The 7,423-nt window shown below is 32.8% G+C and overlaps 1 non-coding gene across 1 annotated transcript; it reads right to left on the bottom strand.

Moving 5' to 3' along the window:
• Nucleotides 1–1,442: 1,442 nt before the first annotated feature.
• On the bottom strand, nt 1,443–1,549 carry LOC121204302 (small nucleolar RNA R71). Its single transcript, XR_005899230.1, has one exon. It is a non-coding gene; the product is annotated as a small nucleolar RNA R71 (small nucleolar RNA).
• Nucleotides 1,550–7,423: the final 5,874 nt, after the last annotated feature.

The following is a 7,423-nucleotide window of genomic DNA, read 5'->3' as shown; positions in this document are numbered from 1 at the left end:
GACAGCAAATGTATTCATAAAAATTCAACATTTTTCTTCAATTTCACAACTTAATTATATAAACGGATTGAAATTGTAATTAATGGACACAGTACTTAATCAGTGCATGTTTAATCATCTAAGGTAGTTGAGGGTTAAACTAGCAACAGTATCTAACGATACATTTTCCTTCCATAACTTCCAAGATCATTGTGATTAAACTATTTCAAGGTAGGGATACTTTGTTATCTTACGTGGTCTTTTATGTGCTTATTAGATTTAATTAATCGTTTGAATTGAAATAGGGATATGTACAAGAGATCATTTCAATTTAATAAGTATGTACGTGCAATAACATATTTGCCTATTAAAGATTTGTTTAATCGGTTGAATTGACATAGGGATATAGTCAAGAGATGAATGGATTTTGGTAGGTGAGTATGTTCATAAGTTAGAAAATTACCAAGTTGCCATGAATTTATTCGTAACAATATAAACATGAGTTTAATAATTCCAAGTTAAGAAATGTAATTGATCTAACACAATTATGTCATCTTGATTAAACTCATATTTTGAAATCGTGCATTTGAGATTTATTGAATTAGTTTAAAATCTAAGTTTTTAATCACCCTCTTCAAACAAAATATTTTTCTTCACCAAAGTGTTTTAAATAGCATTCATAAATAATTCTTTTCATAGTCCCTGTGGGTACAATAACTAGACATTTACTTTTCACCTTATTACTTGTTGTAATTGTGTACACTTGCACATTTCTGTCGTTCCAAGTTTTTGGCACCGTTGCCTGGGATTGTTTTAAAAGACATTTTTGTTGAAATTGTTAATTTTGCATTTTGGTCCACTTTTTTTGGTTAAATTTTAATTTCATTTTTTATTTATTTTAGGTGTTTATGAGTATTTATTAAATCATTGACTTACTCCTCGTAAACCCTGAAATTGAAAGGACTTTCTGACAAAGGAGAAGACAAGCGAACCAAAGAAGGACCGAATATATGAATTTCGAAAATACAAACTAAAATCCAGGAGGAACATTTGCTTATAGTACTCACAATCCGATCATTGTTGCCGATGATAGAAACTATGCCATTCAACAATATGCCATTCCTCTATTCAACGAGGTCAATCCGGGTATTAGGAGACCCAAAATCGAGGTACAACAATTTGAGCTGAAGCCGATCTTGTTCCAAATGTTGCAAAATATTGGTCAATTTAGCGGGATTCCTATTGAAGATCCATATCTTCATCTTTGGCTATTCATGAAAGTGAGTGACTCATTTAAACCAGTCAGGGTGACCAAGGATGCCTTGAGACTGAGATTATTTTCATACTCCTTAAGAGATAGAGCACAAGCGTGGTTGAACTCCCTACCATCTGGTTCCATAACTACATGGCAAGAGTTGGTTGAACGTTTCTTAATGAAATATTTCTCTCCATCTTTAACCGCCAAGATCCAAAATGAAATCACTTCATTTTAGCAACTTGATAAAGAATCTTTATATGAGGCATGGGAGCGATTCCAGGAGTTATTATGAAAGTGCCCTCATCACGGCATTCCTTGTTGCATTCAAATGGAGTCTTTCTATATTGATATCAATATTCATACTAGAATGATGGTGGATGCTTCAGCAAATGGAGCCATTCTTTCTAAGTCTTATAACGATGCTTACGATATTATTGAAAGAATTTCGAGCAATAACTATCAATGGCCAACCAATCGAGCAGCCTCAAAAAGATGAGCAACAGGAATACATAAAGCGGACACACTTGCTTCTTTGGCATCAGGTATCCTCTATGTCTTCTATGCTTAAGAACATAACTGTTAATGGTTTCAATTGTAACCTGACATGTCAGCAATTGAACCAGTTCGAGGATATTTCTTGTGAATACCATAAAGATGGCCATTTCTTTGAAAATTTTCCATCGAATCAAGAGCTAAAATATTACATGGAAAATCAAAATTGGAATGTCCCACATTATTACAACTTTTCATGGCAGAATCATCCAATTTCTCTGTGGAGTAATAAATGGGTGGACCATAGCGACTATTCTATGTCATTTCAAACAAATTATCGAACATAGTATTCTCAACAAGTGCAACAACCCACACAAACTGAATCTTCAAGTAATCTTGAGATTTTGCTAAAGGCGTACATAGCGAAAAATGATAAACTAATCCAAAGCCAAGTAGCAACATTGAAGAATTTAGAAAACCAAGTGGGACAACTAGCCAATAAGCTTAAAAGTAGACCCCAAGGTATTTGTTTGAGTAATATAGAAAATCTAAGAAGCACGGGCAAAGAGTATTGCAAAACTGTCACTTTAAAAAGTGGGAAGACATGGGAACCCAAAGCTATCGAGGTTGAAGATAAGCCTATTGTAGCTCACGGCAAAGAGAAAGTTCAACTGAAGGTTGAAACTCCTGTTCCATAAAAGACAGATACGATGATCCTTGATGAGGTAAACTCTAAACCAATTAGTTTTGATTACCTAACACCCTTATCGGATACAGAAAAATTTCCACAGAAGAGTTGTTCGGTTAAAGCTAAGATTCCACCACTGCCATATCCTCAACGATTCCAAAAGCAGCAAAATGATACTTAGTTGAAAGAAATCTTTGATGACAAGGTGACTTTTAATGACCTCGATGCTGCTAAATCCTAAGATATAGTTGAAGACTGCTCTGCTATTTCGAAGATGGAATCACTAGCTTCTACAGAATTAGAGCTCAATTCTTTAAACAATCCGTTAGAACATATTCTACTGGAGGATTCACCAAGTGATGATGAAGACAAGAAATGTTTGGCTTAGTTAGAAGCTAATTCGAAGGAATTCACTCAAGAAGTTCCACTCGAATCATTAGAGTTATCATCTCAGGAGTATACACAACCAAATTTATTGATTGAAGAGCCAGCTAAATTAGAACTGAAGATTTTTTCTCCTCATTTGAAATATGACTATTTGGGTTGACTTTGATTTTTCCTGTCATTATTTCAGTTGAGTTCACCAAAGATCAAGAAGAAGAGGCACTTGTGATTTTGGAAAGGCACAAAAAGGGTACTGGATGGATTATTTCAAATATTCGAGTCACAGGTTGGAGGATTTGTAGGAATTACAGGAAGTTAAACAAGGCCACCAAGAAAGGTCATTACGGGATTTCTTTCCCTAATAAGATGTTGGACAGATTTAATGGCAAATAATATGATTACTTCTTAGATGATTATGGTTGGTATGACAAATGGCCATTTGACACCACCATGGTCAATGACGATCCTGAATAAAATGGAGGGAGTTCTCTTCACTCTCTCTATCGTTATTTTATATTTTTATTTTTTTCTCATTTGAATAAAATGGTAGACTTAGATAAGAATTTCTTTGGTTCATTAAATTAATCGAAACTCTGTCTAGGAGATTGGAACTTAAGCGGGACTATCCGTAACCCCTCTAGTCTTTCCTGGGAGTTTAGTTTAATGTAACTTTTCAAAAAAAAATATTTTTCTAAGTAGCCTAAAGAATTTAAGTATTTGTTTTGTTAAATAAAGGGTCAACTTTTAACCCCAAGCACTAATTTCTTTGAGGTTTTTTTTTTATTTTCAGTATAGGAGCTTAGGATCCAAAAAGGAGCTGCCATTGGGCTTAAGACACTATTAAGAAAGGAAATATTCAACCCTTTTCCACACAAACCTATAGCCCTTACCTTTCTCCACCACCACTCCCAAGTAGCCCAAAAGTGCATCTCACTTAACCCCTTAATGTTGCAGCTCTTAACTCTTTGAATCACCAGCCCAACACCTTCATTCGAAGTCACCTAATACCGCACCTAAACTATCCTTAAAACTGGCACCCTCTTCAACTTTAAACCTTACCCTCAACTACTTACCCACCTGCCCAAAACTGAAACCACCCTTAACAAATTTCCTAAGTTTGATGCTGAGAGTCCCTTTATTTAGAACCATTCCACAAAGTGAACAGTTTGGTATAATGGCTATGCTGCAACACATGTAGTTGCAGTAACAAGATTATTGGAGATACTCAATAATACAGGATGACCCAATCAGAGATACATTTAAAATATATATTTCATAACCTATTTATTTTTGTGCATGAATTTCCAGGCTTTATACTTGAACCATGGACTCCAATGTCGAGGAAGGAAAAAGATGAGTCAGATTCTGAGGGATATGCAAATAAATAAAAAGAGGGGATCTTTAGTTTATTTCATTTTCTTTCCTAGGTTATTTAATGTTTTAGGATTAGGTTCTATTATGATTTTTATTTTTCACATAATAAAACAAGATATGGAAATCATAAATAAAAATGAACAAGTTGCAAAGTACAAAGTGTGGCAATAGATATATATACATGTCTAAGAATGGATTTAGAGAGAGCTTGGTACTTCAGCAGTCAAATTGACTTACCTTCTCTTTTTTAGACTCCTACCTGGTGTATAGTATCTATTCACTTTTAACAATGAGGAGATTGTTCGTCTTAAGTAGGGGGACCAAAAAATTGAAATTATTTCCACTCAGAATATATTTTTCTTTCAGTTATGATTAGGTTATATTTTGTTCAATAATTTGAAATGTTGTTAAGTATGTTAAACATCAGTATAAATAAAGTTTGATTATTTCAATAATTGTTATGTTAACTTAATAATGACATAAATGTGTTTTTAAAAAGCTTGCAAATCATACCATAAAATTTTATTTCCTTAGGAAAGTTAGGCATGCTTGAAAGTTTAAGTCTTTAGAATTGACTTAGTAGTTTCTTGAGGCAAAATCCTAGGAAGCATGGAGCGTTGAAAATGATTTAGGCAACTGTTGTTTGGACCGTTTGAGCCTTTCAAGCCAACCATGATGAAATTTTATCCTTTGAAACCTAACTTTGAGAGTATATGGCCTAATTTTATTTGAACCCTTGCAAATTTAGCTATCACTTCTCTCTTAACTATCTTAAAATTGTCTCAAACACTAGACTCAGTACTATTCAAAGTATTCTTTGAAAATAAGTTTGGGGGAGTTGAAAAGAAGTATCAAATGCTCTAAAACATTATAGTACATACAGTAAAATGCTCGAATTAAAAAAAAAAAGAAAAGCATGAGTTCTTAAAATAAGATGTACAAAAGAGCATGTGAAAGCAAAGAAAGTTGATGTATTGAAGGTAATTATTTCGAAGGTCCGATATAAGCTGAGTCTAGGGTTACCTACCCCTAAGCCCAGCCATGTTACAATCTTGTTAAAGACCTATTGATTCAAGTTCCAATGCTACCTACATTAGTGGAGAGAAATTGCTACGTGCAACATATGAAGGCATAAGTTAAACTTAATGATTGCAGCTTAATCTTGAATAAGGAAATAAAATTAAATTGGTAAGGGTTAACATGACTTTATTAGGAAACATTTAGTCTAATTTTTTGCTATCATAAGAATGATTGAGATTAATTTGAATGATATGTATATTTAGATAGCATAAATATAGAATTTCTTGTTCTTGAGCATAAGTATAAAAAATTCATGATTGTTGGGAAGAATGTTGTTCTGAAGGAGTTTTTCAAAGGTTTTTTTCGAAAAATTCTTTTCAAATTTTTGCATTACTCGGGACGAGCAATGAATTAAGTTTGGGGTATGGAAACAAGAAAATTTACACATTTTTTCATGCCCTTTTTTAACTTAAATTCATGCAGTTTCGATAAAATTCCTGTAAAAAAATAATTAATTTTTATAAAATAATTAAAGTTTACTTAAAATATGAACATGTTGAATTTTAATTAATTTTTTAATTAATTTTGATGAATTTTGGTTATTTTCGACAGATTTGCAAAAAGGGTGAAAAATGGCTCGGCAAACACTATTATAAGCACAAAACCGAGAAGCAATTTGAAGTATCAAGGCGAATTAATTTTCAGCCTAATACGGTCCAAAAATATGTGTATTAATTCATAATATAATTAATTTTAATTTATATCCATTTTAATTTGGGTTAATAAATTATTATTAATAAATTATGAAAAGTGGTCCAGTTAAGCCGAACCGAGTGAACCGAACCGACCAAGTAATGGACAGCCCAAAACCACCCCATGTGCTGACCCAAATTAGATTATTGGCTGATGATTTAGCTTGCAAAGAGGCCCTTGAAGACTTGTTCAAATAGCATTCAAACCCCTCCACAAATGGTGGCTTTCTAGATTTGCCCCAAGCTTAATTTAGCAAGTTTGAAATCATCAAACTTGCCACATCTGTAGCCAGCCAAGGGAGGGCTCTTTGGCTGCTAATTTTATCTATTTTTAGCAACCCTCTTCAGCTATAAAAAACCCCTCAAACTAATCATTTGAAACACATCTCAAGCATTCACATCTTTTCTATCTTCTCTCCACTTTCTCTCTTCTTTTCCATTCCAAATTCCCTTGCTCTCTTACCGATTTCTCCTCTTGGAAAAGGGAAATTCATCAGCCATTTGGAGCAGCAATTAAGTTTTCATAGTAGCGTTGGTCGACGAGGACAACGGAGAAGGAAGAATGGAGCAAAGTAGTCAAGCCACAGAAAAACACCGGATTTGATTCTTGTTCCCTATCTCTTTAATTTTTGTTGTAGTTATGATGAACATATCTATGGATATTTATGTTGTTGGAATGGTTAATTTAATCAATTTATCTTGAATTTAATTCGTGTTAGGTTGATTGAATTTCATTTGCTAACATTTTTAAAATTGTGTTTATGTTGTTATAGGCCTCGGTAAGATGCTTGATTAAGTAAAATCATGACTAAGTTATCCTTACATTACAATTGTGAGGTGGCTATTGAATTAATTATTTAAACGAACTGAAATTGTAATTAATGGGCACAGTACTTAATCAGTGCATGTTTAATCATCTAAGGTAGCTAAGGGTTAAATTAGCAACGGTATCTGACGATACATTTGCCTTGCATAACTTGAAAGATTATTGTGATTAAATTGTTTCAATGTAGGGATACCTTGTTACCTCACATAGTCTTTTATGTGCTTATTAGATTTAATTAATCATTGGAATTGACATAGGGATATGTACAAGAGATTATTTCAATCTAATAAGTATGAATGTGCAATAACATATTTTCCTATTAAAGATTTGTTTAATCGGTTGAATTGACATAGGGATATAGTCAAGAGATGAATGGATTTTGGTAGGTAAGTATGTTCATAAGTTAGCAAATTTCCGAGTTGTCGTGAATTTATTCGTAACAATATAAACATGAGTTTAATAATTCTAAGTTAAGAAATGTAATTAATCTAACACAATTATGTCATCTTGATTTAAATCATATTTTGAAATCATGCATTAGATTTAATTAATCGTTTGAATTGACATAGGGATATGTACAAGAGATCATTTCGATATAATAAATTTGTATGTACAATAACATATTTTCCTATTAAAGATTTGTTTAATCG

The sequence above is a fragment of the Gossypium hirsutum genome, chromosome A07 (assembly GCF_007990345.1).
Source record: "Gossypium hirsutum isolate 1008001.06 chromosome A07, Gossypium_hirsutum_v2.1, whole genome shotgun sequence".
Taxonomy (NCBI): Eukaryota; Viridiplantae; Streptophyta; class Magnoliopsida; order Malvales; family Malvaceae; genus Gossypium; species Gossypium hirsutum.
This window is presented reverse-complemented; position numbering and strand designations above follow the sequence as displayed.